The 24722-nt window shown below is 44.9% G+C and overlaps 1 protein-coding gene across 17 annotated transcripts in view; it reads right to left on the reverse strand.

The window, feature by feature from the left end:
* FARS2 (phenylalanyl-tRNA synthetase 2, mitochondrial) overlaps positions 1–24722 on the reverse strand; it is a 347910-nt gene that overhangs the window by 43685 nt on the left and 279503 nt on the right. The gene's annotated exons all lie outside the window — the stretch shown is intronic.

Below are 24722 nucleotides of genomic sequence, written 5' to 3' on the forward strand. Positions count from 1 at the left end.
CCTCTCAGTCTGGTGCCTTATATAACCTACCTGTGGCCCTGAAACTATAGCCCCTTTGACACCACACTTCCACATAGAAATAATTACAGGGATGGTAGGAAGCAGGATTTTTCCAGTTTGCCCTTTCTTATCTAGGGTGGCCATGTGTCTTACTTTACAGTCCACTATATGAATGTGTCCTCTATTTTCAGGGCTGTCCAGTTGAAGACCAGTTTAAAGATCATGAACTATAAGGAGGAAAGAAGAGCAGGGGCTTTGGAGTTGCTCATCCACAGTTAGCGCCTGGACAGCAGACTGAGCAAGGCACACAGGTCACCTAGTCTCGCAGGTCACCTGTGTTCTCCACTATGGTGAGATGTACTATATGTCTATTTAAATTAGAATAATTATTTCTAAATGTGCATCTATACATATAACATATAAATTAGCAAATGTAAATTTTGTGCAAATCAGGTGGCACACAGGTTACCTGTTCACAGTCTTCCCCACTATGGTGAGATGCATTGTATTTCTGTCTAAATCATAGTTATAATTTCTAAATTTGCATCTAGTCATTTAAATCATCATATGCAAATGTTATCAGAGAATCATAGAATAGTAGGGTTGGAAGGGGCCTACAAGGCCATTGAGTCCAACCCCCTGCTCAATGCAGGAATCCAAGTCAGACTATCCCTGACAGATGGCTGTCCAGCCTCGTCTTGAATGCCTCCAGTGTGGGAGCGCCCACCACCTCCCTAGGTAATTGGTTCCACTGTCGTATTACTCTAACAGTCAGGAAGTTTTTCCTGATATTCAGCCGGAATCTGGCTTCCTGGAACTTGAGCCCATGATTCCGTGTCCTGTACTCTGGGATGATCAAGAAGAGATCCTGGCCTTCTTCTCTGTGACAACCTTTCAAGGACTTGAAGAGTGCTATCATATCTCCCCTCAGTCTTCTCTTCTCAAGGCTAAACATGCCCAGTTCTTTCAGTCTCTCTTCATAGGGCTTTGTTTCCAGTTCCCTGATCATCTTTGTTGCCCTCCTCTGAACCCTCTCCAGTTTGTCTGCATCCTTCTTAAAGTGTGGTGCCCAGAACTGGACACAGTACTCCAGATGAGGCCTAACCAGTGCTGAGTAGAGGGGAACTAGTACTTCCCGGGATTTGGAAGCTATGCTTCTATTAATGCAGCCCAAAAGAGCATTTGCCCCTTTTGCAGCCACATCACATTGTTGGCTCATATTCAGCTTGTGATCGACAACAGTTCCAAGATCTTTCTCGCTTGTAGTGTTGTTGAGTATCCCCCATCTTGTAACTGTGCATTTGGTTTCTTTTTCCTGGGTGGAGAACTTGGCATTTATCCCTATTAAATGTCATTCTGTTGTTTTCTGCCCAGCGCTCCAGTCTATCCAGATCACTTTGAATTTTGTTTGTCTTCCAAAGTATTAGCTATCCCACCCAATTTTGTGTCATCTGCAAATTTGATCAGCATTCCCTGCACCTCCTCCTCCAAGTCATTAACAAACATGTTGAAGAGCACTGGGCCCAGGACTGAGCCCTGCGGTACCCCACTCGTTACCTCTCTCCAGTTTGAGAAGGTCCCATTGATAAGCACTCTTTGAGTCCGATTCTGTAGCCAACTGTGGATCCACCGGATCGTTGTTTCATTTAGCCCACTTTGAGCTAGTTTGCTCATCAGGAGATCATGGGGCACTTTGTTGAAAGCTTTGCTGAAGTTGAGGTATATGATGTCCACAGCATTCCCACAGTCCACAAGGGAGGTTACTTGATCAAAAAATGAGATCAGATTTGTCTGGCAGGACTTGTTTTTGACAAATCCATGTTGGCTTCGAGTAATCACGGCATTGATGTCAAGGTGCTTCCAGATGGATTGCTTTATCATCTGCTCCAGAATTTTCCCTGGGATTGATGTCAGACTGACTGGTCTGTAGTTCCCAGGTTCCTCCTTTTTACCCTTTTTGAAGATAGGGACAACATTAGCCCTCCTCCAGTCATCTGGCACTTCCCCCATCCCCCATGATTTCTCAAAGAGAATAGACAGCGGGTCTGAGAGTTCTTCTGCCAGTTCCTTTATTACTCTAGGATGCAGTTCATCTGGCCCTGGAGATTTGAACTCATTCAAAGTAATTAGGTGTTCCTTGACCGTATGCCTATCGATCTCAAGCTGCAATCCTGCCCCTTCAGCCTGCACTTCGCCTTTGCCAGGGGGGGTCATAGACCCTCTTTTGGGAGAAGACTGAGCCAAAGTAGGAATTGAGCACCCCTGCCTTTTCTTTGTCATCTGTTATCGTTTTGCCATCCTTATTTAATAGATGAACCACCATTTCTTTCCTCTGCCTTTTACTATGCACGTAGCTGAAGAAAGCCTTTTTGTTGTTTTTAGCATCCCTCGCTAACCTCAGCTCGTTCTCAGCTTTAGCCTTCCTGACGCCATCCCTGCAATTCTGTGTAAATGTAAATCTGCATCTCTTGTGTAAATCTGCATCTCTTTTGTCCCCTCTTTTTGGGTAGTTTTTCCTCTTTTTTGGCAATGTGTAAGTGACCACCCCAAATTCCTCTCCACATATTCATTTAGAGGCAGAACCAAGCTTAGGCACACGCAACTTGTACATGTGCAGGCTTTGTTCCTACTTTTAGTTGGATGTGTGGAAGTCAGGGGTGGGGTCAGATCCCATCTCCCCCCTCCCATGTTTATTCTATGCAGAATTGTTATGTGAAATGAGCTCATATAACTAGGAGTAAAAAAAAATCTTTTGCGGAACCAAAGAAGTTAAGAGAGAAGCTCCTCCTACCACAGAAGCCTTTATGACAAGGTTCTAATTAAGTTGTTCATACAATCTTGCATTTTCCCTAATGCAAATAGCAGGAAATGGAAAATATGTGAATAAAGATCTTCCTTTCTAAAGTTGCTGAATGTAGCACCAATATGGAAAATAATTACTTCCTTTTAAAAAATAATTTAAAAATAGATCATTATTTTTTAAGTACTCCTGCCATATCTTGAAACACCTACTTTCCCAGTCTGTTTGGTTTTTAGGCAAAAAAGAGAGCTGGAGGTGGAGAGACAGTAGGGTGGAAAAGTGAAAAACCTTCAAAAACTATCAGCTACAATCTTAACCTATCCTTTTGGAGAGACAGAGAGAGAGAGAGAGAGAGAGAGCAATGACTGCCCTTTAACAAACAGGTAAATTTTGAATGCAAAACCACTGGAAACATGGCCTCTTTTCAAAATTTGCTATGGGGTGCTACACAGCAGCTAATTGGATTCAACAAATTCGTTGAATCCATTATGAGTTTGCATTACGTTGAACCGAACACCCAGATCTATAGACAACAACTTTTTCTCTTGAAATTTCAAAGAAAAGGGACATCATGTAAAATGCATATGGATTTCTGAGAAAATATGAGCAATTAAAATTAAAACTCACAGCAATTATCAATGTCCACAGTAACATTATTCTGCCATTTACCATTTAATTAAATATGCTTTGTGATTTGAATTTATGATGCTTAAAAATTAGCAAGGATTTTTAAATATTTATTTTATATTTGGGGTCCAGATGGGGTAGATGAATTGTCACAAGATTCTTTCAACAGACATATCTGTTCTGACACTTCTACTGAGCAAAAGGAAGATTGGAGGAGGAGAACACCAGACACTCAATATAAATCACTGATCTTTCACCTCTTCGGACACTTTCACATTCAAACTGTGACTGTAAATTAGTTCAGAGCTTAATATAAAGAGAACTTAAATTAGAAAACCACCAGCACTGACATAATTCATTTCTGGGTAACGGCTCAGTTTAGGCCCCAAGGTTGAGACTGTCTGGCAACTCTATTATAATCTTTCACCCAGTGAAAGAGACGCTTAGAGACAGTATGTTACATTTATGCCTACAATTTTCCCCCAAAGACAACACATAATCTTTGACCCAACCCTAACATCTTTAAACAAAATGGAAAGAGATCCCAACTTAATCTTCCCTTCTGCCCCCCACACAATTCTAGTTCCTCTTTCAGAACATTAGTTATACAGCACATGGCATGCTCATTTGACTTGGTCAAATCAGTCTAGCACTTGTTGTCAGTCTAGTTGTTGTTGTTGTTGTTCAGTCGTTCAGTCGTGTCCGACTCTTCGTGACCCCATGGACCATAGCACGCCAGGTCTTCCTGTCCTGCGCTCTCTCCCGGAGCGTGCTCAAGTCCATATTCATTGCATCAGTGATGCTATCTAGCCATCTCATTCTCTGCCATCCCCTTCTCCTTTTGCCTTCAGTCTTTCCCAGCATCAGGGTTTTTTCCAGAGAGTTTTCTCTTCGCATTAGGTGGCCAAAATATTTGAGCTTCAGCTTCAGTATCTGTCCTTCCAATGAGCACTCAGGGTTGTTTTCCTCTAGGATGGACTGATTTGACCTCCTTGCAGTCCAGGGGACTCGTAAGAGTCTTCTCCAGCACTGCAGTTCAAAAGCATCAATTCTTCAGCGCTCAGCCTTCCTTATAGTCCAGCTCTCACAGCCATACTACTGGGAAAACCATAGCTTTGATTAGACGGACCTTTGTCAGCAAGGTGATGTCTCTGCTTCTTACTATGCTGTCTAGGTTTGCCATAGCTTTCCTCCCAAGGAGCAAGCGTCTTTTAATTTCATGGCTACAGTCACCGTCTGCGGTGATCTTGGAGCCCAAGAAAATAAAATCTGTCACTGCTTCCATTTCTTCCCCTTCCATGTGCCAGGAAGTGATGGGGCCAGATGCCATGATCTTTGTTTTTTTAATGTTGAGTTTCAAACCAGCTTTTGCACTCTCCACTTTCACCCTCAACAAGAGGCTCTTGAGATCCTCTTCGCTTTCTGCCATTAGGGTGGTATCATCTGCGTATCTGAGGTTGTTGATAATTCTCCCGGCAATCTTAATTCCGACCTGTGATTCATCCAACCCAGCGTTTCTCATGATGTACTCAGCATATAAGTTAAATAAGCAGGGCGACAATATGCAGCCTTGTCGTACTCCTTTCCCAGTTTTGAACCAATCGGTTGTTCCATGTCCGGTTCTTACTGTTGCTTCTTGACCCTCGTACAGGTTTCTCAGGAGACAGGTAAGGTGGTCTGGTACCCCCATCACTTTAAGAATTTGCCACAGTTTGTTGTGATCCACACGATAAAAGGCTTTAGTGTAGTCAATGAAGCAGAAATAGACGTTTTTCTGGAATTCTCTTGCTTTCTCCATGATCCAGCGAAAGTTGGCGATTTGATCTCTAGTTCCTCTGCCTCTTCGAAACCCAGCTTGTACTTCTGGTAGTTCTTGGTTCGCATACTGCTGAAGCCTAGTTTGTAGGATTTTGAACATAACCTTGCTGGCATGTGAAATGAGTGCAATTGTACGGTAGTTTGAACACTCTTTGGCATTGCCGTTCTTTGGAATTGGAATGTAAACTGACCTTTTCCAGTCTTGTGGCCACTGTTGAGTGTTCCAAATGTGTTGGCATATTGAGTGCAGCACTTTAACAGCATCATCTTTTAGGATTTTAAATAGCTCAGCTGGAATACTGTCATCTCCGCTAGCTTTGTTGTTAGTAATGCTTCCTAAGGCCCACTTGACTTCACTCTCTAGGATGTCCGGCTCCAGTTCAGTGACCGCACTATCATGGCTATCAGGGACATTCAGATCTTTCCTGTAGAGTTCTTCTGTGTATTCTTTCCACTGCTTCTTACTCTCATCTGGTTCTGTTATGTCCCTGCCTTCTTTGTCCTTTATCATGCCCGTCTTTGCACAAAACGTTCCCTTGAGATCTCCGATTTTCTTGATCTCTAGTCTTTCCCATTCTGTTGTTTTCCTCGATTTCTTTGCATTGTTCATTTAAGAAGGCCTTCTTGTCTCTCCTTGCTATTCTCTGGAACTCTGCATTCAGTTGGATATATCTTCCCCTTTCTCCCTTGCTTTTCGCTTCCCTTCTTTCCTCAGCTACTTGTAAAGCCTCATCAGACAGCCACTTGGCTTTCTGACATTTCTTTTTCTTTGGGATGGATTGAGTTGCTGCCTCCTGAACAATGTTACAGACTTCTGTCCATAGTTCCTCAGGCACTCTGTCTATCAGGTCTAATCCCTGAAATTTATTCCTCACCTCCACTGTATATTCATAAGGGATATGATTTAGGTCATGCCTGAATGGTTTAGTGGTCTTCCCTATGTTCTTCAATTTAAGCTGAAATTTTGCAACAAGAAGCTCATGATCTGAGCCACAGTCAGCTCCAGGTCTTGTTTTTACTGACTGTTTAGAGCTTCTCCATCTTTGGCTGCAAAGGACATAATCAATCTGATTTCGATATTGACCATCTGGTGATGTCCATGTGTAGAGTCGTCTCTTGTGCTGTTGGAAAAGAGTGTTTGCTATGATCAGCGTGTTCTCTTGGCAAAACTCTATTAGCCTTTGTCCTGCTTCATTTTGTACACCAAGGCCATGCTTGCCTGTTATCCCGGTGATTTCATGACTTCCTACTTTAGCATTCCAATCCTCTATGATGAAGAGGATATCTTTTTTTGGTGTTAGTTCTAGGAGGTGTTGTAGGTCTTCATAGAACCGATCAACCTCAGCTTCTTCGGCCTCAGTGGTTGAGGCATAGACTTGAATTACTGTGATGTTGAATGGTTTGCCTTGGATTCGTACTGAGATCATTCTGTCATTTTTGAGATTGTACCCCAGTACTGCTTTTCCCACCCTTTTGTTGACTATGAGTGCTACTCCATTTCTTCTAAGGGATTCTTGCCCATGGTAGTAGATATGATGGTCACCTGAATTAAATTCACCCATGCTTGTCCATTTTAGTTCGCTGATTCCCAAGATGTCGATGTTCAGTCTTGCCATCTCATGTTGGACCACCTCCAGCTTACCTTGATTCATTGATCTTACATTCCAGGTTCCTAAACAATATTGTTCTTTACAGCATCGGATTTTCTTTTCACCACCAGACACATCCACAGCGGAGTGTCCTTTCGGCTTTGGCCCAGCCGCTTCACTCTTTCTGGCGCTACTTGGAAATACCCTCTGCTCTTCCCCAGTAGTATATTGGACACCTTCCAACCTGAGTGGCTCATCTTCCAGCATCATATCTTTTAGCCTTGTGATACGTTCCATGGGGTTTTCTTGGCAAGAATACTGGAGTGGGTTGCCATTTCCTTCTCCAGTGGACCACATTTTGTCAGAACTCTCCGCCATGACCTGTCCGTCTTGGGTGGCCCTGCACGGCATAGCTTATGGCTTCACTGAGTTACGCAAGCCCCTTCGCCACAACAAGGCAGTGATCCATGAAGGGGTGTCAGTCTAGTACAAAGGGCCAAATATCTGTCTTTGTGTGTAGCCTGGCTTCCCATCTCTCCCTCTGTCTGTGTCAGCTTTTCCCAACCTGGTACCGTCCAGATCTTTTGAACTCCAACTCCCAGCAGCTCCAGGCAAGCATGGCCAACACTGTGAGTTGTAGTCCAAAACATCTGGAGGGCACCAGGTTGGGAAAGGCTCCTCTAAGTGGGTATGACAAGTAGACATGAGAAAATCAGCTGCATTTGAGTGTGCCAAGATTCTCTGACCTCCACCTTGAACCTTGGTTCACCTCACTCCCATTTTCAATTGAGATGTTTTCTTTTCATTTGAGCGGGAAACATACATCCCTAATGGGATCTTATTGTAACTGTTTCTTTGGTTGTTTTAAATTGTTGCTAAATTTCATGTGTTAAAGATTTTATATGTTTTTATTATGTTGTATTTTGGGGCTGTAATTTTTGTGAACCTCCCAGAGAGCTTTGGCTCTTAAGTAGTATAGAAATGGAATAAATGAATAATGCCAACATCCTTTAAGTCACAATGTCAGGACAGTTTGGATACCTTGGATGCCTGACTACAGCTAGCAAAGAAGAGATGTAACATCCTAGGTTTGGCAGATAAAAGCAACGTGCTCATTCCTCCTGGTAAGAAGTGCTAAATGAATTGTCTCTGCTACTCTGTGAGTCAATGGTACTAAAAATGTGAAGTGGGCTTCCCTAGAGAGGTGCAGACAGCTTTCAGGGAGGTGCAAGCTCTTCCCTGGCCCCTCTTAGTTGGGTTACGAGACAGGGCACCAACCCATCAGCAAAATAGGCAGCAAATTGCATGCCCTAACAGTTCTGGCCATTGTCTGTTTTTTTGCAAGTATTCCAACTCCATACAGTTTATCTCACAGGATTTTTAAACCATACACTGTGGTCTCATGAAGCACCACCTCATCCATTTTCTGTCAATTTGTCTTCTGCCATGCTGAGGACAAGTGTTTACACACTGCCAAGTAAAAGACTTGAGAAAGGAATTAAAATGAAGAGGGAGGAGACTTCTTAAAAGACTATGGGCTCCTGCTCTTGAATTGTGTGTTCATCTGAGTGTTCTGTGGTAGTCCCTACTCAGAACCTTCCCATAGTGACTTTCTTCATAATTAGTAGCAGTAATTCCACTCTGGAAAGAAGACATCTCACATTCTGACACTGGTAAAGATGCTTTAGGATTCTGTTCTGTCAACATTTCAAAGAGAACTGACCTGATTTTCACCTCCCAGATTGGAACACAGTTGCCTTTTAGATTTCACACTTTTTCCATGTTTGTGCTAACGTGTGTATTAATTGCAAACTTTGAGATAAATTTAGAAATGCCTACTTGGAGAAAAATACATTAGGAAATGCATATTCTGTAAGAAAATACATTAATACAGAAATCTAGACATGATCCTCCTTTGGAGGGGTGGTGGTGGAAAGGCAGGCAATATATTCTTGTTCAGAGTTCAGTGCAGGGATGGGAGATCCAGGGATGTCCGAGCTCACCCAAATTCTCCAAATGTCACTTTGAAGCTTGCTTTGGCTTGCTCCTGTTTTTGTTTGCAGCCTGTTATCCAGTTCGTTTAAATAGGAAAAGTGCAGATTTCTCTGTGCATTTTTTCAAAAGTGAGCATGTTTCCCCCATTGACTAAAGTGTGGAAGTGTTTTTTTTTTATGTGCATTTCAACATGTGCATTTTTCAAAAATTGCACATATTTCTAATGCAATCGCAAGTTCAGGAACGTGCAAACTGTATGGAGTTGGAAAGCTTGCGAAAAACCAGACATTTTTCTGCACTCCCTCTGGGGCTGTTTAGGAATTATCCTGTGCTTACTTATGAAATACCCAAAATTCATTTTAAATCATCTCATCTGCAGCCTTGAACAGATTCCAACTTCAACAGGACAAAATAGGCTTAATTATAAGGCAGGTGTAGGCTATCTGGTGCTCTGTGGACGTTTTAGACTACAATTCCCATCAGCCACAGCCAGCATGACCAATCAATAGTCAGGGATTATGGGAGTTGAAGTCCAAAACATCTGGTGGGTACCATGTTTCCTACCCCCATTGTAAGGCTTAACAGTTGTATGGATCAGGTTGTGGCTTCAAAAATACAGCTGAAGCTGCAAAGGCATCTCTGGTTTATCTAGACAGATTCATTGTATGGCTTGTCAAGACTTCCAGCCTTGACAGAAAGATTACTGAGGTGCAAAGGGAAAAACATTTTTATTTGGGGGGGTTTTAAGCAGCAGGCAATACAAGGCTGAACTCACTGTTAAAACAGGAATTTGCTAATCGAGAAGCAGCGAAGCAGCAGATTTTCATTTCATGGAATGGAGAAGAGGGATTTGCTTGTCAGGTGTTTCTCCAGAAACATTTGCTTACGAGAGTGCAGGGAGGCAGGAAAGTCTCTAACATCATTTTTGGGAGAAGGAGGTCCCCTGAAGAATGCTGACATCTGTTTTGATGGGTCGCCCTGGAAATTTGCTGAGTGTTGTTTTGCCAGATGAGGAGGCTGTGGAGCTAAGTACTGCCCTATTTTGTCACAATGGGAGCTGCTCCACTGGGAAAAGACAACCACAAAAAGTAGAAACGGCAAGTGCTGAACAGATGGTAAACTTTTCTAATTTCAGAGGATAAGACATTAACACTATGGCACGATAATCATCCAGGCAAGCCTTTCAGCAGGAGTATGTTTTGGGAAACCAGAAACCACACCACCAAATTTCGGTGGCAAATTGCACCTTTGCCTAGCAAGCACGAATGATGTTGTACTAGCATAAACCAAAGCTAGACCCATGTCATTAGCTCTACTGCTGTAACAGCCACACCACAGTACTAAGTCACTGCAAGAAACTAAAACAATATTACCATTGGGAGACTGAAGCTTAAAAAATTGAAAAGGGAAGTGTAAAGCAGATGGTGAGGGGCAAGGTGTGTACAGGAAGGAGAAAATAAGACTGGGAGAGGCCAGGAGTGAACATGGTGATGAGTTTACTCAGCAGTAAGGGTAGCCTATTTTATCTTGCATGCATTCAAAAGAGCAAGGAGTGAGCTCTGTAGTTCCTGTAGAATGTTGGTGAGAGAGTTTGTATTTGCCTCTCCCAACCTTTGTTCTCTCTCTCTCTCCCTCTCTCTCCCTCTCTCTCTCTCTCTCTCTCTCTCTCACACACACACACACACACAGTGTCTGGAACACCTGTTTTATTAGCTGTTGTAAAGAACACTGACACTCACCTCTCCTGTTGAGATTTATGAAGCATGGAGATTAACTTGGATATGCATGCTGACAATGTGCAGACTCATACATCCCTGACCTACACCTAGGGATGTACGGATTTTGTTAAATCTGTTCTGTCTGTGTTTCACAGATTGTCAGGCATTCCGTTAACTAGTCATTGACATAACTGGATATTTTTTAGGGATGTATGAGAATTTTGTTTTACTTGTGCAAATGTGCATTTGCACAAATCCCCCTAAAAGAAAAACAAAAACCAGTCCACAAGTCTACAGAATCCACATGACTCAAAAATAGCTGGTCTGCTGTGGAATCCACAGGTTGGATTCACAGAAATCTGAACTCATTTGAATCCATTGCGGATTTCTCCAACTTCCCTAGCAACAGCAAGCTACACACTTGTATGTACAAAATCTACTAGCCCTACTAGGAAAAGCCATTCATTCAGAAATGATGAGAAGTTGTTTTCACCTACCAATGACTTGATTTGGATCCTTGACCTTCAAAACAATAAAGTAATTTTGTACATGTGAAATAAGCTAACATTTGTTGTGCAGTATCACATAATACATAATATGTTGTATTAAGAAAATGTGAACCACCACCAACAGCCCTGATAAGAGGACTGACTGTGATTGTGATTATGTGAAATGTGTAGTTGCACAATCGTCATAAACCCATATTGGATATTTTCTGGGATATGATTACTCACAACACTCCTTCCCCCATCAAACACATTTTATGTTTTCATTTAATGTTATAGCCCGGGGGGGCGGGGGATGTACATTGGACAACTCCACTAGTATGCCACTTTCTAAATGATAAAAAAAAAAACTTGGTGAAGAGAGCTAGACTTGACTGTTGGTGAGCATTTCATTCATTCATTCATCTAAAGGGTGGGGAGAGGGGTATCATTGTTGTCTTCACAGGAAAAGCCTCGACTCTTTTGTACATGCATTAGACAACAATCCAGTTTTACATGTGTATGTGTATATATACACACACACACACACACACACACACACACATATATATATATATATGCACCAGATTATTTTAAAAGCTTGTAGTATATGAATTTGATCTATAGAATACTTATAGAGGATTTCTAAATAACTTGTTTAGGTTATTAAAACTACTATTAAAAAAGCCTAATGCACCTTTAAAAATGCACTTTGAAAAACATTTTGCTTCATTTTTTATGAAAATATTTGCAAATATGTGTCTACTCTAAGTAGGACTAACATGGGAGACAAACCTTTGTCTGGTGTTTTCATAAACACTTGCCAAACTTTGGACATTTCTTCATTACCTGGATGGAAAGAACTTGAGATTTAAAAAATACAAATGTGGGAGTGGGAAGAAATGCCCTGTATATAACTACTGTTGTTATGTAATGTTTACTCTGTGTGGCCTCTCTAAGGTTACAGTGCATCTGAGTAGGCCGGAGCTTTGCTTTGTTACTGTCAAAGGCCTATGTAGTAGTCGCTTAGTGACGTTCTGAAGGGTAGGGAGAGACAATAGCTTTTAATCAATAGCTGGATCAGGTAACTTCAATTCTGATTGGCTGGGGATTCTAACTAGGTGGAAAAGAGCAGTTGGGAAATGACAATTAAGGTATGACAGTTGGCAGTTAAGGTAGTCAGTCTGGTAGTTAGGGAGGGAGAAGGTCTGCTGGTTGGTGGGTGGTGTCTCAGAAGGACTAAGAAAAAGCTGAAGAGAAAGTGAATAACTAAGGCTTGAATATTAAGCTATTCTTCCTCTGGGAGATAATCATCCGTGTCTGGTGAAGATCAGGTGTAGGGAGCAGATGGCTGTGTTATGCAAGAGGCTGCCCTAAGATCTTGCCAGAAGAAGGTTGGACAGATAAATTGTCCAAGCAGCAAGAAATAGAACAGGTGGAGCTTTTGTGTCAGAGGAAGACTGTACCCAGAAACATGACCTGGTTGTATGTGTATTTTAGGGGTGTACGAACCCCACTCACCCGTCCGGTCCAGGGCATCCATTGGGGAGGGTGATCTGTCCCTCCCCCTGGAATCCTTCCTGGCTGGCTCCGCTCTGCAGCAAGTCTGCGGAGCCACTGGCTGGGCCCGTCCGCAGCCGGACTTCTATCTGCTCCCACGCAAATGGCGTCCAGCGTAGTGGACACCATTTGTGTCCCTGCCCTTGGCTGTGATAGGCTACGTAAATATTTACGTAGTCTATCATGGCCAAGGGCAGGGATGCAAATGGTGTCCACTACACCGGATGCCATTTGTGTCCGCAGCCCAGCAGCGGATGGCTGCGGACGGCAGCGGATGGACCCGGACTGGCTGGCGCCAGGTAGGGTCCGTCCCTACCCAACTTCGCGGGGTGGCGGGGGGAGCAGTCTGTTCCGCCACGGACTCCACAGGGCCGGATTCTAAAGAATCTGGCCTCACTGGGTCCGTGGCGGATTTCTCCACCATCCCTAGTGTATTTGGCTGAGGTGGAGGTTTAGGGAATTTGGCCTGGGGTAAAAGAAGTAATTAAGAGGCTTATATTAGCAACAGTGTCTCTTGAGTCACTATAGAAATTGTCACTAAGCAGTCTTTTGAAAAACTCAAAGTAAGTATTAATAAGTATTAGCAATGTACAAAATATCCCTTTTATAAATTATTTGTTTAATAGTTCATCTTGTCTCTAGTGTTGATGCCCATCTCATGCCTAAGCCTCTCATACTAGCTACTCAGAGGTTTTAAACTATTCTAACAGAATTGGTGGCAGTGGAAAAAGATCAGTTTGTGGAACTCTGAGTTATAGTGGCAGAGAATTCCTTAGGCCCTGTAAAATAAGCATTTGCTATAAATAAAAACCCCCATAGGTGGGATTGCCTAGTGAAGGAGCAGTACCCCCAAAGGTGGTGGCAATGCTGGGGAGAGGAAATCCCCCACAGGGAGAAACCAAAACTGATAGATAAATCTATCCAGGTAGGGGGCTTTGCATGCTTAGCTCTCGAAAGTCTTGGTTTGAATTCCTGTCTATTTAACCATATTTTTTGGTGCTGAATTAGGGTTGCCACCTTGTTTTTCTGGGAGGCTCCTCATCTTTGACAGTTACAAGGCAGGTGGGTACAACATGGTCCTTTCCATGCTGGGAATAGTTGTACCAACTGAATATGGCTGGTGCATAGGTGAGTTTCTCATTCAGTTCATTTTTAATGAGTACTTAAGGACATTTTTTTACTTTTTTGGTAAAGCTGCACCAGCAAAATCACAAACAAAATACGGCCTATAAAGTAACATGGAGGAGGATGAACTGTCTCTGACTGGAGTTCCCAGCATGCCTCTTTAGGGTGGTCTGCTTCACAGGTTGAGGAGCCAAAAGACCAAATTGTTAGCGCTCCCTCATCTCAAGTTAACAAGAGTTTGAGACACTCAGCATATCAAAGAACTATATTCTGTCAGAGTATCACCCCACTAATAGATTTTTAAAAATTATTATTTGATATTATGCTTTTTAAAATTCTCTAATATTTCTGCCAAACACTTTGAATTGAAAAGGTGCCTCTAAGGAAGCAATCTTATGGCTGCTAGACAGTGGCTAGGCGGCCATAGGGTATCCTGTTTTCTGGGAAATTACCTCCCCGCACTTCCGCGCTGCCTCGGAGGCAGCGTGGAACAGCTCTGTCCTCCGTGTTCGCAAGAGGAGCACGGAGCTGCTGACAAGGGGCGTGTCTGGGGGGCATTCCGGGACGGGGCGGGCGGAAATGCCTATACGACACATCCAATGTGTCATACAGCAGCCTCCTTCCCCGCTCAGCCCTCCCGTGGCTAGACAGCCACAATCGGCTGTCTAGCCAAAAATGCAGGGCAGGAGGCGTGTGCAGGGAATGATCCTCTCCATTTTTCTCCTGCCCTGCATTGGACAGGTGGTCGCCTCTGAGTTTGGACGCGGCCATATTTCTGGATAGGATCGTGCCCTAAACCTTTCATTTCCTTGTTGCTAGGGTCACAAAGAAATGGCTAACATAAACCTTTTCCAAAAAAGATAACAATTTACATTAATGTACCCAGGCAATGCTGCTTGGAGAAGGGAGAAACTTAAAGGTCAAATTCCACTGTAACTTCAAAAAGGAAATGCAAGCATACCTAGTAGCATATCTCAACCTTTATATTGCAAATTAGCTGATCTCTTTTTAAAGTTCCCATTCAGCCCTTGCAAACTATGATGCATGTGTTTTTAAGCAGCCACTAGGTAACCAACTCATCACATTGACACCCAATTTCTGTGCACATTAAAATGCTAAAATGGGGAGAAGTATGAGCATCATGCCACGTGTTCCCAGAAAAAAGAACAGTGAATACATTGACAGTGTTACATAAGAACAGATTTGTCAACCGAGTGAGCATACATGATGGACTGGTAGCTTTGGGGAATCTGTCCTATAACGGGGGGGAGGGGTCATTTTAGGTCTATTGCATATATTGCAAAATGTCCTACGTGAACATCAGTTCTTTATCTGAAAATCATGCACAGCATTCACATGTTGATTGCGTCTATTTTGCTGCTAGGGTGGCCACTTACGCATTGCCAAAAAAGAGGAAATGCATCAACAAAAAAGAGGACACCAATTTGCATAAAATTTGCATAAGCTAATGTGTATGTCTAGATGCAATTTAGAAATAATTACTATAATTTAAATAGAAATACAATATATCTCACCATTGTGGGTAGGTCTGTGACCAGGTGACCTATGTGCCAGCTGAGTCTGCTGTCCAGGTGCTAACTGGGGATGGGCAACTTCCAAGGCCCCTGGGCTCCCTTCTTGGGGCTCTCTATCTTTAAAATGGACTGGGACTGGACATTCCTTCAAATAGTGCACTGTCCTCTGTAAAGTAGGACTCATGGCCACCCTATGTTGCTGCATGCACACGCAGTATATACATAAGCTTTGAAGCCACAGTCATTCATGGTTTTCTGGCATGTGTATCCAGCAAAACAAAAATGAATGTAAACACAACGCATAGCAATCTACATAGCAATGGGAAGCATCCAATTTTGACAAATATTTTTAAACTCACGAGTTTAAAAGTGTAATTTCCCCTGCCCCCGTCATCATCAACAGACAAAGGGAACAATCCTATAGAGATAGCCATAAGCCTCCAAACTTGGAGGCTTACAGCCATCCAATGCAGAGCAGGAGGAGTAGTGGAGGTGATCGTTGCCTCTGCACTCCTCAAACTTTATCGCCCATCTAGCTGGGGCTCTGTGGAGTGGGAGGGAAGGGAGGCCGTGGGATACCTGGAAGCCGGCCTCTCCAATCCCCTCCTCTCCCCTCCCTGCCCACAGGAATGTGCCCTTTACCTTCCCTCTGAGGTTTCTTTTGCAACCTCGGAGAGGCAGCCGGCGTGGTTCTCTCTGCACTGGCTGTGAGGGGGAGGGGGCAGGGATCTCAGACTTCTGGGTCTGAGCACTGTCTCCAACCTCGGATCCAGGAATCCCAACTATCCTATGGCTCCCCAGATGCTGTTTACAGGCCATAGGATTGCTTGCCCCAGTTACAATTCTATGCACACATACTATCCACTGAATTCAATGGGTCTTACTTTCAAGTATAAACATACATAGGACTGCGCTGTAAGGCAATCTTATGACACTTGGCGAGGAGTAGATCCCACTGAAAACAAGTAGACATACAAGAAAACGTCAATAGGCATAAGCAGCATCACATGAAATGCTCATGTGAGCAACATATAATGAATATTGGGTAGCAACAACTTTCACACAGTAATAATTACTTTTAAAATTTGACAATATTTTAATTTATTTTACCTATTGGATTCTAAGTATGCACTTTAATGTTTTTTTCTGTTACTGTGATCTACTCTGATGAGGAAAGATAGGATAATAATATGTAAAGTAAATAAATCAACCGTTTGCCTCCCTTTTAATAAAGAACAACCCATGGGGGGGGGGTTCCCTGCAGAAGCCCCATTGAAATGCACAGAAGTAATAGGACTTGCAAGGAGAATCTCCTGCTAGATTGTACCATATATGGGGGGTGGGGGGAGAGAAAGTAGATGTTTTGGTCAGCACTTCTGACCATTGGCCATGCTGGCAGGGGATTACGGGGGCAGAAATCCCAAAAAACTGAAGATCCACTTTCTGCCCACCACTACCTTACATTATAATTTGGCCCTAGCATTTTATTCATTACAGTTGCATCTTCATTATAGCCCTCCTTCTAGGGAATAGCACACACGAGGCTTCTTGGTGATCTTCTATTCAGGTGCCTGCACATTTGGAACCATTTAGCTTTCCATGAGGCACTTCAGAACATTATCTGGCTACTGGCCCTTGGGTCTCCTATAGTTACTACCATGTTTATAGAAACCAAAAAATGGCCTGGAGAAAAGAAAAGAAAAAAATGTGATGAGGAGTTGATATACATCCAGGGGCTAAGACCTCAGTGACAAGGCACCTTTCCCAAACACATTAAGTCAGAGATATTAGTAGAAATGTTCTATGCTAATATCCAACCATGTGGCCAAGCTGGACCAATAGTGATTCAGATGAAAAGAATGCTACATAATCAATCACCATGCATAAGGACCTCAAATGGCTATGATGTGGTTGACAGGGGCCTACCAGATTTCTTACTATTCATATGCGTTAATGCAATAGTCATTTGCCTTTCTTTACCCCACAGGAAATTTTCGCCTCTGTCTTGTCATAAATTACAGATTAACTAGGTTTGCCTTTTTTCTTCGTCTTCTTCCTCTTGTTTGGTGTAAGAAGATTGATTTTCCCCTTTGAATACAGTATATGCCTCCTACCCTTAAATGTCCTTCTAAGTTCAGTTTTTGAAAAATGGTACAACGGCCATCTGCAGAAGGAATGAACACTGCAGTTCTCAGAGACTAAGAACTCAAGTTTGCGACCCATATCGCATCTACAATTCCCAAGGCTGGGTCTTAGTCATCAGTCAAAAATATTCTTACAACAAATTAAGTAGTCATTTTCCCCTCACTACTTCCTAAAGTTATTGAGATAAAAGCATATGAAGCAATGTGTTTTTTAATGCCTGGCATGCTGAGCTCTCAACTAAAAATGGGATTCGCTTCTTTCAGAAGAAGGGATGTTCTTGAAATACATATTGGGAGTTGTGTAAAGATGTTTTCAGTGATGGTTAATGTCTATTGTTTGTCTGCTTCACAGATAGCCTATTTTGTGTTCGGGTGCAACATTAAGAGAATAATTCAAAACAGCCCTTGCTTTATCTGCCTCTATCAAAAGAAAAAAAAAAAACAACTGCAAAAACCAAGGCATAATTTGAACTGTTCCTCTGAATCAACAGTGTGCCAATTAGGCATCGCCAAAAAGAGGGGAAACACATAAAAAAAGAGAGCAAAAGAGGACATGGACTTGCATTCAAAAATGTATATGCTGATTTGAGTATTTGCAAATTTAGAAATAATGACTATTATTTAAACAGAAATACATCTCACCATAGTGATACAATACAAAGGCAAAGTCAGGAGTAGTACTTGCTGCCCTTTGCAGTTTTAGATTTCTTGGAACAGTAGTGGATAAAAATTCATTCCTACTGATAATTCTAATTACATTTTCCTGGAAATCTTTGAAAGGAGGATTTGAAAAGAGTTGAGAATAGCCTCATCCAGCTAAGCCCCACCAAATGCTTTTTGTCTATAGCTCTATTCAGTCGTAATGCTGAGGCATTATGATTGAACAAGGAATTCCAAGTTGTGTAGGGCAGGCATGCACAGAAGATGTTTTAGACTTCAACTCTGAAAAGCCCCTGCCAGTATGACCAAAGGACCAAAGCTGGGAGATGAAGTCCAAAATATCTGGAGACCTTGGTGTAGGAGGCGTGGAGGCACACATTCTAAGCCTGACCCCAGTGTACCCATATGTGTGCTCCACCCTCTGCACAGCAAGGAAAGCCAACCGGGTCACAGCCATCAGTCAGAGAATAAGCAGCTGCAACTTGCTTCCTGTCTCCCCTCCCAGCAAGAATACTGTTCCGTTTGCCAGTTGTCCTGCAAATGCAGAAGTGAGGGGAAGGTCCCTATGGCCCCTGTCACACTGGACTCCTGGTTAGTTCCACCACCATCCCTCCTAACAAGAATACCAACAGGAGAAGGTCAGCCTGGCTCCAGCCTGAAGTAAATGCTTGTGTTAACAATTCAGTTATCAGCTCTGGCACTGTCGAATTCATTTCCCTCCACTCCCTTCCCTTCTGTATCTTGTCCTTTCATTTGTAAGCCTGAGGATGGGGCCTGTGTCTTATTGCATTTATGTACCGGACCCACTATTTGAACTGTAATTGCTGTGAGGTGTTTTGAGAGCACTGTTGCCTGTGATATGGGATAGGAAGGAAGGAAGGAAGGAAGGAAGGAAGGAAGGAAGGAAGGAAGGAAGGAAGGTATGACCTGTCCTGAACCTGTTTTTAATGCCAAGGGTCACCCACAGAACATCTGAAGTGGCATTTTTAATGCATTTGTTTTTGCCTGCTTGTAGGGGGCAGGGGGCTCTTGAATCCAGGCGAGTTCTGACACCTTACCTCCGGCACCACCACAGGTCTGGTTCATCAACAAACTTGATCAGTTAAGTTCTAAGGGTCAAGGATACCATCTAAGCTACAGTATCAGCCTGCCAAAACATCACGGCTGACCCTACATGCCAGTTTTGTTCACCAAACTCTGTAAAGCTCTCAGAGTTTGCTTCCTAGTCTACGCAACAGGCCTTGAGTATCTGCCTTCCGTTTTCTGCCTGCCATCTGGGATTGTGACCTCTGCCTGACTTCAGCCGGTGCCAGTAACAGCTCCAGGTTTTTGAGGGCCCTTGGGGAGGGCACGTTCAATGGGCCCCCTCCCGCAGTAAGTCCACCTTCTCATCACCATTGTCACTAGCTGCTCCTGCTCCTCATGCTCTTTCTCATGATTGCTATGACTTGCTTGCTCGATAGGCAGAGAACCAGTGAGAAAGTAGGCAGTGGCATCTGCTGCTTCTCCTTCTCACTACCACTGTTGTCTGTGAGAGGCAGGTGAACAAGCAGGTTGCATTGGTGAAGAGGAGGGGGACTCTTGTCAGTGGGCCCCTGCTGGGGTGTGGGTGCTTGGCAGGTGCCCAACCATGCCTACCCTTGACGCTGGCCCTGCCTGCTACACACTTTCAGCCCTGCCTCTGTGGCATTTCTGACTTTGGTCTCTGGCCCTTTCTGACCTCAGCTATGCTTTTGCCTCTGGTCCCTAGGATCCTTGCTTGCCTTTTCTGGAACTTGAACATCTGCCTGGTTCTGATTACACCACTGCCTCTGGCCCCTTGGATACTCATTTGCCTTCTCTGGGACACAACTGCGCCTGATTTGGATCACGTTCCTTCCTCCTCCTGGCCACCTGACAAAATGGCGAGGTTTCCTGGGTCTTGGAGCATGTGTCTAAATAAAAGGGTGATGCTGAAGAGGAAATTGCCTCTGAGTATCTGGAGAGTGCCTTTGCCTCACTACTGAGTAGCAGCAGGCAAGGTAGCATAAATACTGTATATTATTTAGATTAATAAAAATGCCCCAATGCTTCTGGGCCTTTGAACATGTACATACTTAAAAGACATAGCAGCTAATTAACAAAGAAGATTATAAACATAAAGCAAGACCACGTTTCTCAGCACTAAACACAGTTCCTCATTTACATATACTTCCAAGCATTTTTTCCACCTGGTTCTGGGATTTGAAATGATAATTAGCTCCTCATATAGCACACTCTAATCATACACACCCCCTTCATGGATCACTGCCTTGTTGTGGCGAAGGGCTTGCGTAACTCAGTGAAGCCATAAGCTATGCCGTGCAGGGCCACCCAAGACAGACAGGTCATGGCAGAGAGTTCTGACAAAATGTGGTCACTGGAGAAGGAAATGGCAACCCACTCCAGTATTCTTGCCAAGAAAACCCCATGGAACATATCACAAGGCTAAAAGATAGGACGCCGGAATATGAACCCCTCAGGTCGGAAGGTGTCCAATATACTACTGGGGAAGAGCAGAGGGAATTTCCAAGTAGCGCCAGAAAGAGTGAAGCGGCTGGGCCAAAGCCGAAAGGACACTCCGCTGTGGATGTGTCTGGTGGTGAAAAGAAAATCCGATGCTGTAAAGAACAGTATTGTTTAGGAACCTGGAATGTAAGATCAATGAATCAAGGTAAGCTGGAGGTGGTCAAACATGAGATAGCAAGATTGAACATCGACATCTTGGGAATCAGCGAACTAAAATGGACAAGCATGGGCAAATTTAATTCAGGTGACCATCATATCTACTACTGTGGGCAAGAATCCCTGAGAAGAAATGGAGTAGCACTCATAGTCAACAAAAGGGTGGGAAAAGCAGTACTGGGGTACAATCTCAAAAACGACAGAATGATCTCAGTACGAATGCAAGGAAAACCATTCAACATCACAGTAATTCAAGTCTATGCCCCAACCACTGAGGCCGAAGAAGCTGAGGTTGATCGGTTCTATGAAGACCTACAACACCTTCTAGAACTAACACCAACAAAAGATGTCCTCTTCATCATAGGGAATTGGTGTCAAGGTGGAGAGTGAGCCAATAGAGCCCCAGAGCAGTTCTGATTGTGAGGAGGAACAGCAATCCGTGGGAGAGGAGCTCGCTCATCTCTCACAAGCACAGCAGCTGGCAGAGATTCCTCCTATCTATTCCTGGGATAGATAGTGACCCTGGCAGTGAGAGAGAGCGCTGGAGGGGGGCTTGCTGGATGCTTGGCGCAGACAGCGACGACAGATGGAGGGCACAGAAAGGAGGCGTAGCGCTCGTTTGGCGTGCAAACAACAGTTGCGTCCCAAGGACCCAAGGGAAAGAGGGAGGATCTCTCCCTAGCCCATAAGTTCAGGGTCTTCCCGTGATTCTCCTTCAAACGGGTACCAACTGCCTTACCTGGAGCTTAGGCTACTCAGCTATCTTTCCCCAGTGCTGTTCCTTGCTTTGGCGCTAGCAACTAGTATTCTGAAACAGTCGTAAAGTAATAAAGGAACAAAGTCTTGGAAATAATTCCTCATCGTCTGTGTCCTGAGTTGGCTATTGGTGGGGACTGCAAGAGGCAGCTAGGGCACTCTTGACAGCTTGGTCCCCGCTCCTCTTTTTTTCTCTCTCTCTCTGCTCCTACTGCCTCTGGAGGCTGCCATGGACCCGGCGGCGCAAGCTCTCGCGCAAGATAACCAGGCTCTTTGTGATCAAGTGGCTCAACTGACAACTGCCGTACAGAGTCTGCAAGCTGCAGTTCAACCCCCACCACCTCCGATTCCCCCCCACCGCGAGTGCCCGGTGGCTCTGCCAGAGAAGTTTTCTGGTGAGAAAGGACTTTTTCCGATTTTCTGGGCCCAATCGGAGCTGTACACGCACCTACGACCTGAGGATTTCCTGACAGAACAGGTTCGTGTGGGCTTCATCATTAACCTACTTTCAGGCGTGGCAGCTAAATGGGCTTCAGAACTTCTTCTCACTAATGACCCCCTGCTCGGGGACTATCAAGGTTTCATGACAGCGATGGCCAGATTTTTCGGTGACCCGCTGTGCACGCAGACGGCTTCTCGGGAGATTCACCACCTCAGGCAGGGCAAGGACTCAGTTTCCAGGTACGCGACAACTTTTTGCTTGCTGATGCAGGATTTACAGTGGAATGATGCCGCACTGGTGGCTCAGTTTTTGGACGGTCTGAACGACGAGATCTTGGATGAGTTGGTTCACATGCTTAGCCCGCCTACTTTGGAGGACCTCATCCAGACCTGCCTCCAGATAGATAGTCGGCTGGAGGGGCACTGGCAGACCCGGCGGCGCACCGAGGGCCGAGATTTCCCTCCTCCCATTCCCCCCCATTTCCTGCCCCCTCCCCCACCCCCCGCCCCTGCGGTGGGGGCGGAGGAGACCCCAATGCAGCTGGGAGCTACCTGAGCCCTGCTGCCACCAGAGGAACTAGAGCGGTGGCGCACGGAACGCCGATGCTTTTGGTGTGGAAAGCTGGGACATTTCGCCAAAACCTGCCGCGCTAGACCCGCAGCCCCACTGCTTCCCCCTCCTCCTCCTCCTTGTCCCCAGGCCTGACTAGGCTGCCCCCCAAGCCTGTTGGGGGTCTCCAGTGTGGGGGTCAGTTCCCCACCAGGTGGGTCCCTTCTGCACCCCCCCCACCCTCCCATCTGCTATTGCATGTTCACCTCCACTCCTCCCAGTGGGGTGGGGTGGAGGCCCTAGCTTTAGTGGACTCTGGGGCTACGACCAGTTTCATGGATGAAACGTTCGCTCTCTTCCACAAGATTCCTACCCTGCCTCTTCCTGCCCCCTTGGCAGTGGAGACCATCGATGGGCGTCCTCTTTCTTCGGGCACGGTGACCCAGATTACAGCTCCACTCACTCTGTGCGCCTAGTCCCACGTTGAGCAGACTCAATGTCACTTGGCCAAGGTTCCCCATTACCAATCGTGCTAGGTGTTTCCTGGCTCTCTAAGCATAATCCTCAGATTTCTTGGGGGCTTCAGCAAGTGGAGTTTGCGTCTCCCTACCGCCAGGAGCATTGCCTCCTGACCGAGGCGCCAGTCCCAGTCCAGGCCTTAACCCTTTCCTCCCCTCCTTGTCTGCTTCTGGCAGTTCTTCAGCTACCGTGATCCTCCCAGAGAAGTATGCGGCTTTTCGGTATGTTTTCAACAAGAAGGAGGCCGACCAGCTCCCCCCCTCCGCCCTTTTGACTGTGCCATTAACCTCATTCCTGGGGTGACCATCCCCGCTGGCCGGCTGTATTCGATGTCGGAGCTTGAGCTTCAAGCTCTGTGGGAGTTTTTGGACACAAACCTCAGAAGTGACTTCATTCGCCCCTCCTCCTCCACCTGCGCCCCTACCATGTTTGTGCGCAAGAAATTGGGCGAACTCCACCCAGTGCACGATTTCAGAGCTTTGAATTCGGTCTCGATCCCCGACAAGTACCCCCTCCCTCTCATATCGGAGATGCTGGAGCACCTGGGGTGAGCCAAGATTTTCACAAAGTTGGACCTGCGTGGCGCCTACAATCTGATTCGCATCCGGGAGGGGGATGAGTGGAAGACCTGTTTTGGCACCCGGTACGGAGCATATGAATACCTAGTGATGCCGTTTGGGCTCGCCTGCGCCCCCCCCCCCACGTTCTCGCGTTTTATGAATGCCATCTTCCAGGACTATTTGGACACTTTCCTCATTGTGTATCTCAATGATTTACTTATATTTTCTGAGGACCCCCACGCCCATCAGCACCATGTCTCCGCCGTCCTCCAGCGCCTCTGCAAGAACCATCTTTATGCCAAGCTGAAGAAATGTGCGTTTGACCTAACCTCTTTGGACTATCTCGGCTACATTATCTCAGCTGACGGTATCAGGATGGATCCTGCAAAGGTCCAGGCTGTCCTCTCCTGGCAGGCTCCATCCACCAAGAAGGACTCGCAACGTTTTCTGGGGTTTGCTAATTTTTACAGAAAGTTCCTGCCCAGCTTTGCTCAGCTGACATCTCCTCTCACGGACCTCCTTAAGGGCAGGAAATCTCCTTTTCATTGGACAGCATCTGCCCAACAGGCTTTCGAAGAACTTAAGAATAGGGATGTACGAACTGTGTACCTTCCATGCCACTTGACTTCTGCAGTTTGTGGCCAGTGCTCCGTACCGTCATTTGCAAGCCCCGGGAATTCTCCTCCTTTTTTTCCGCTCCAAGAATTATGAAGATAAATCTGTACCGACAGCCGTAATTCTGCATAACTTCCGTAAGAAAGGCTATTTTTCGTAGATATTTACGTATTTTTCCCCCTGCCCTGAGACGTACAGTAATTACTTTCAGCCAAAACACTTCCTCCTCCTTGGGGCTTCCCAAAACAAGTCTGCCCTAGGTGTGCCTGAGCAATGCACTCTTTGTTTAAAGCAATGCTGTTTGAAAGAAAGAAAGAAAAAACCTTTTAAAATGACCATGCCGGTCTGGAGCCCTGCACGAGTATTATTCCCCCTGCTAGGCTTTCTATTTCCACATCCAGCCTTGTTGGTGACATGGTGAGGCTAAAACAGAGAGGAGAACCAACTCTGTGCATGTCTACTCAGAAGTAAGTCTTATTGAGTTCAACGCGACTTACCCCAACGCATGTCAGCACCCCACTT

This window comes from Heloderma suspectum, chromosome 4, assembly GCF_057233095.1.
Source record: "Heloderma suspectum isolate Gila_16-S chromosome 4, 16-S_ref, whole genome shotgun sequence".
NCBI classification, from domain to species: domain Eukaryota; kingdom Metazoa; phylum Chordata; class Lepidosauria; order Squamata; family Helodermatidae; genus Heloderma; species Heloderma suspectum.